The sequence below is a fragment of the Pan paniscus genome, chromosome 10, assembly GCF_029289425.2.
Source record: "Pan paniscus chromosome 10, NHGRI_mPanPan1-v2.0_pri, whole genome shotgun sequence".
In the NCBI taxonomy this organism is placed as follows: Eukaryota; Metazoa; Chordata; class Mammalia; order Primates; family Hominidae; genus Pan; species Pan paniscus.
The window spans coordinates 68648055-68655280 of NC_073259.2; the positions used below are offsets into that span (position 1 = coordinate 68648055).

Genomic DNA, 7226 nt, shown 5'->3' on the forward strand with positions numbered 1-7226 from the left:
GTTTAACAACCTGCTCTCTCAGGAACCAATTCATTCCCATGAGCAGGAGGACTCACTCACTCCCTCAGGAACGCATTAATCCATTCATGAGGGATTAGTCCCCATGACCCAAACATCTCCCACTAGGCCTCACTTCCCACCACTGCTATGTTGGGGATTAAATTTCAAAATGAGTTCTGGTGGGGACAAATCACATCCAAACCATAACATAGGGTAAGTTTCCAACTTCATTCTTTTGCATGTGGATATCCAGTTTTTGCAACATCTTTTGTTGAAAGGACTGTTCTTTCCCATTTAATGGTTTTGACACCCTTGTTGAAAATCATTTGACCATATATCCAAGAGTTTATTTCTGGGCTCTCTATTCTGTTCCATTGGTCTATTTATCTGTCTTTATGCCAATACCACAGTTTTAATTCATTTAGCTTTGTAACAAGTTTTGAAATCAGGAAGTGTGAGAGGTCCAACTTGCTTCGTTTTTCAAGATTTTTTTGGCTATTTGTGTTCCCTTAAGAGTCTATATAAATTTTTTCTTTTTATTTATTTATTTATTTATGTTTTTGAGACAGGGTCTCGCTCTGTCACCCAGGCTGGAGTGCGCTGGCATAATCATGGTTCACTGCAACCTTGAACTCCTGGGCTTGAGAGATCTATATGAATTTTAAGGTGAATTTTTCTTACTCAGCATAAGACAAGAAATTGTTGGGATTTTGATAAAGACTATGTTAGACCTGTAGATGGTTTTGGATAGTATTGGCATTTTAGCACGATTAAGTCTTTCAATCACCAATATATCTTTAAGGCTAAGAACAATGGCCATTTTTTTTCTAATTTAAAACACTAGAAAGACACCATAAACATTTTATGCTATTGTTGAGGAAGTGAAAATTTGAATGGTGCTGTTTATTAAAAAATTGAAACAATCAGTGTAATTGACTAGTTTGGTGAAAATTAATCTGAAGGCCCTTGATACCTTCATAATACCTAATCTTCAACATCCAAGAATGTAATGTGTCTTTCCATTTATTCAAAACTTGTCTCTCTAAGAAAAGTTTTATTGATTACTTCATGCACTTTCTATGGATTTGTTAAGTTTGATCATGATATAAATAGGTATGCACACACATATGTATGTGCATATATATTACTATTGTAAATTTTCCCCACCACATTTCATAACCGGACTTTGTTTTTGTTGGCATGAAGAAAAATTCATAAGTTTCTACTGATTTTAATTCATTTGGGTTTTATAGAGTAAAAGAAAATCACATCTGACAATAATGAATATTTTGTTCTCCTATCCTGTAATTACACCCTGTTGTTCATGGACTAAAGTTTACAGAAATACGTCAGCAAATAATAATGGTATTAGCGTGCATCATGTACTATTTCTGACTTTTGCTGGAATGCCTGTAATGTTTTATCATTAAACATGATAGAACCTAATGATATATTATCATATTTTTAAGTATCTATTTTTAGTTTATTATGGGTTTTATTTTTTGATTAAGGATCGGATATTGAATTTTATCAAATACATTTTCTATATTATATCAATCACTAATCATCCAGGAAAACAGAAGTTACTCCATGTAATTAAGATACAAAGTTTATTATAATAATTATGAGCTTATTCAACTGTTGGAAGACCTGAAAAAACAAAGATCAGGAAGTTCAAAACTCAAGAGCTCAGCCTGAAACACCATGGCAGGTAGTTGTTAAGGACTCTCATGACAGCCACTGTGAATCTCATATTTGCTCATGTTAGTTTCCAACTGCCTCCAGAGAAGTGGTTTCTCCTCTTGTGTCCTATAAATCTCTCTCTTTTTGAAATTATTTACTTATTTATTTATTTTTAAATTGTATTTTTATTTTCACATCTTTAGAGACAAGGTCTCACTTTGTTGCCCAGCCTGGAGTGCAGTGATGTGATATAGCTCACTGTAATCTAAAACTCCTGGGCTCAAGTGATCCTCCTGCCTCAACCTCCTGAGTTGCTATGACTGCAGGCACACACCTCCAGGCATGGAATTTTTTTTTTTTTTTTTTAGAGACAGGGTCTCCCTATGTTGCCCAGGGTAGTCTCGAACTCCTAGTCTCTAGTGATTCTTCTGCCTTGGCCTCCCAAGTAGCTGTAGTGTAGCACTCACACTACAGGTGCACGCCACAGTGCCTAGCTATTTATTTATTTATAGAGACAAGGTCTTGCTATGTTGCTCAGGCTAGTCTCAAACTCCTGGACTCAAGGGATCCTTTCACCTTGGCCTCTCAAGTGTTGGGATTACAGATGTGAGCTACCATGCCCATCTACCCTATAAATCTCCTCAATGCTTCTTTTTTTAAAAAAATGTAATTATTTTATTAAGCATTATATTCAATGTAAAGGCTTTAACCACCATAATCACCATGATAGAATATGTGTGTATGTATAAAAAATACCCATTGAACATGCCTTAAGAGGTATAATTATGTTTTTAAATCTATGCAACATGAGTGGTAATTTGAAATAAAGAACCACTAATCAGAAGCATGAAAAAACCCTGTTTTAATATGAATCTATTGCTGATTCTGGAATAACGGTCACGTGTATGTCCTTAGTCACACTGGGTTTCTCCAGTTTTGATTAGAGTAATGTGTGTTCCACAACACCAGTTCTAATGTCCATCTGAACAGTTTCTTGCTTCAGTTTTGTTAAGCTCTGTTTAATCTTAACCAAAGAATCACCATCTCTTAACCAAAGAATCACCATCAGTCATGCTGCTGCACTTTTCTTCCATTTCTAGTTTTACATGTTCTGTCTTCTGTAGCCTCAGACAGAAGTCTGGTCCTTTCAATTACTCCACCACTTCCGTGCTGGCTCCTTACATCACTCAGCTAGGTTTGAGCTGCAGGATATTCTTGAACCCTGTGCTCAAGCTGATGGTTGATGTACTTTTCACAGTGGCTGATCTCTTCCAAAGTCTTACTAATTTCTTTTAAAAATTTATTTATGTATTTATTTTACAGGCAAGGTCTTGCTCTGTTGCCCAGGCAGTAGTGCAGTGGTGCAATCATACCTCACTGCAGCCTCAAACTCCTGGGCTCAAACAGTCCACCCACCTTAGCTTCCCAAGTAGCTAGGACTGCAGGCATGAGTCACTCCAGTTAACTATTAACTTCATTATGGAGTTTGTCAAAAAATCGCTTGCTCTCTTTTAGAGAAGATTCACTTCCACTTTTGTGCTGGTACATTTGGTCAACATGGATTCTCTGATCCATTGCACATTTCTGCAGTATTTGGCTGCAGAAAGAAGCACTTGCTTCGTATTGGCAAATTCTAACGAGGAGTGGTAGCCCTTGACTTCTGCTCTGCAAATGTCAGGAGACCATAAAAAAAGAACAAAAGTCATGCCCAGCTAGATTGTTGTTTGCATATGATGGCAACAGAAAGACATTCTCTTATATGTATGGCTCAGAAAGTATACCACCCAAATATTCATTTTTTTTCTTAAACTCATGTTCATTGAATATTTTAACATCTAGGAGTTATCAATGTAGGTATACCTTATGTAAAATGTGATTATTCCTAAAGAAAATTGGGCTATAGATACAATTGTTAATTAGAGGGTTAAGGGAACCAAGGAAGAGGAATATGGGTGTACATATGATGGATAAAAACCCAAATATCCTTAATGAAAAATGTGTCAAGAGGTGTCCCAGCCCAATGAGAGATGCATCAAAATAAACAATAAAAGAAAGGAGAAATGATAGTAAAAAAGGAATTGGGAAGAGTACCAAAGGCAGTTCAACAGTGAGTTCAATTTAAATAACAGAAATGCTGATGCAAACTTAATGCCACTGTCAACAAATTTTGAGATGTATATTTTCAAATATTGAAGATAAACATTAATAGAATTTAAAACAATATAGCAACATAAGGATTTAAAATTTTACAATAGTCATATGAAATTGAATATGAGGGAATTTGGTTTTATATTTTGTATTATTTATTTATTTATTTATTTATTTATTTATTTATATTTATTCAGGCACAGTCTCACTCTCTTACCCAATCTGGAGTGCAGTGGTGTGATCTCGGCTCACTGCAACCTCTGCCTCATGGGTTCAAGCAATTCTCCTGCCTCAGCCTCCCAAGTAGCTGGGATTACAGGTACGTGCCACCACACCCAGCTAATTTTCATACTGTCAGCAGAGACGAGGTTTCACCATGTTGGCCAGGCTGGTCTTGAACTCCTGACCTCAAGTGATCTGCCTGCCTCAGCCTCCCAAAGTGCTGTGATTACAGGCATGAGCCACTGTGCCTGGCCATCTTTCATATTTTTTAAACACTGTTGGTAACAGATAAATCTGTATAATCATTTTGTAAGGTAATTCGATAACACATTGCAGATTTTTTCTAAGTGCACAACCAAGTGTTTCTACAATTAAAACTTTTTTAAAGAAATAAGCAGATAACATGCAAAGATTTATATATAAGAATGCTCTTTACATTCTTGCTTATGATGGCAAAAATATAGATCTATCATCTTTGTTCTCATCCCTTTGTCTCGCCACCCTTTTTCTTCTGAAAACTAATTTTATTTTCTGCAATGTTGCTTCTTTTCCTATGAAGACTTTTTTAAAAACCCATTGCATTTTTAGTTTCTTAAATCTTCCCTTTTCTCATTCAACCACTTAAATGTTGTCCTTTTTTAAAAGATTACTTTCCATTGTCTCAGTTTATAGACTTGCCTCTGATCTTTCCTGTTATTTCTTTCCTTTTTTTTTTTTTGAGACAGAGTTTCTTTCTTTCTTGTTGCTCAGGCTGGAGTGCAGTGGTGCAATCTCGGCTCACTACAACCTCCGCCTCCTGGATTCAAGTGATTCTTCTGCCTCAGTCTCTTGAATAGCTGGGATTACAGGTGCCCACCACCACGCCTGACTAATTTTTTGTATTTTTAGTAGAGATGGGTTTTCATCATGTTGGCCAGGCTGGTCTCGAACTTCAGACCTCAGGTGAACCACCAGCCTCAGCCTCCCAAAGTGCAGGGATTACAGGCGTGAGCCACTGTGCCTGGCCTCCTCTGTTATTTCATAAGAGCAGGTTCTCTTGACTTTTTCCTCAACATGGCTCCATTTGCCCTAAAACTATTAGGAATCTCTTGAGTGTTGTGACAGGTCAATGGTACCCTTCCATAGTTTCTAGTACCGATGCTGGGGTTAAACCATTCTTGAATTTCAATAGGAAGATGTTAATTGAGGTTTTAGACAGCTGTGTTCATGCTGCCATCCTAACCCGGAAATGCTCTTTGAATTGTGCTATATATAGTATTGATAGCAGTGTGATGATTATAGCAGCAGTGTGATGACTATAGCAGCAATGTGAATAACAGACAAGAGGGATGTCCAGATCTAAGACAGAGGACCTATTTATGGGGATATAAAAAATATTCTAGGAGAAAAAAAGAAAATGAGGGTACAAACTAAACCTACTTCATCAAAATGGAGAACAGAGGGTAGATTTGAAAACTATTTAATTGGTATTAATTACAAACATGGTGGTTTATTCATGTGGGGATTGAGGGGAAAATGACATAAAGAGAATTTTTCACAAATATCTACCTTGGATGACTGGGCTAAGGATAGATTGCTAATTGAGACAGGAAATAGTTGATGAAAATCAGAATTCTGACATTTGGACAATAATTTCAGTTGGAACTTACAGAGTTTGAGTTATTTAAAAGAAAAGTAGGTGGAAATGCCAAGTAAACAATTCAAAATATAAAAATGAATCTTAAGTTTGGAGATGGAGATACGGATTTGAGCATTTTCGATGGACTGTAGTTAAAACCAGAAAGAAGGGAGGAGAATAGGCTGAGGGTAGAACCCAGAACACCAATATTTAAGAAGTGGTTAGAAGAAAATCTAGCGATGGGGGCTGAGAAGCAACAGTTTAATAATTAGAATTAGGCTCCGAGAGTGCGGCATCACGAAAGCCAAATTAGGAGAAAGTTTCAAAAGGAAAGAATAGCCAAAGCATCAAAGGGACTAGAGCCATCACAGGAGGGGATTGAAGAGTGGCCATAGGAGATGGTGATTCTGTCATTAGCAATCTTAGAGCTGGATCACTGGACTGTCAGATGGAATCTGTTGGAATGTTGTAGTGGCTTTAGGAGTTAGAAAAAGCTGACGAAGCTTGGCTGAAAAAGGAAAGGAAGACATGTCTTTCAATTACCTATGAAATATTTCCTTGCCTTTTTTTTCAACTTTATGTACATCTTTATTAAAGTAAAAATTCAGAAAAGTGTGCAAATCCCAAATGTGCAAGTCAGCGAATGCTCACAAAGCAAATACACTCACGTACACTCCTGTAACCCATACACAGTCAAGAAACACACTGCCAGATTCTCAAAAGCCTCTTTTGTGATCCCTCCTTTCACTACCCATCCCCCATTTCTACCAAGCATAACCATTAACTTGACTTTTAACACCGTAAGTCAACTTGTTGTCTCTGTACTTCTCCGTCTTTTGAAATAAAACTTACCTAATGTAATTTAATATTTTTTCAACAACTTAAGATCATTATTATGAATATTAATTACAGGATGAGGCAGTAGTAGGCTTATTGGTCTTGTATTCCTAGATCCTGGCAGAGGACCTGAAGCATAATGGATGCTGCCAAATTAGTTGAGTGAAGGAATGGATCTTCATAATCCATTCCCATGCTATTAATCTTACTATTTCCCAGTGTTTTTATTTTTTATTTTTTAAATTATTATTATTATTATTTTTGAGACGGAGTCTCCATCTGTCGCCCAGGTTGGAGTGCAGTGGCGCGATCTCCACTCACTGCAAGCTCCGCCTCCCGGGTTCACGCCATTCTCCTGCCTCAGTCCCCGAGTAGCTGGGACTACAGGCACCCGCCACCACGCCCGGCTAATTTTTTGTATGTTTTAGTAGAAACGGGGTTTCACCGTGTTAACCAGGATGGCCTCGATCTCCTGACCCCATGATCTGCCCGCCTCGGCCTCCCAAAAGTGCTGGGATTACAGGCGTGAGCCACCACGCCTGGGCGCTACATACCAGTTTTTTTAGTAAGACCTTCTCAAAGCCATTGCAAGTGCTTTGGATTCAAAAAAACTAGCTAAAGAATTTACTTTCTCCTAGAGTATGCAGATATTGGCAAGAAAAATGCTACACCAAAACAAGAATTAGAACTGTTCATTTATCTCTGAGAAATACTTTTT

The 7226-nt window shown here is 37.4% G+C and overlaps 1 pseudogene; it reads right to left on the reverse strand.

Annotated features, from left to right (window-relative positions):
• Positions 1–1406: 1406 nt before the first annotated feature.
• Positions 1407–3258, reverse strand: LOC103783361 (intraflagellar transport protein 57 homolog; annotated as a pseudogene).
• Between the last annotated feature and the right edge of the window lie 3968 nt (positions 3259–7226).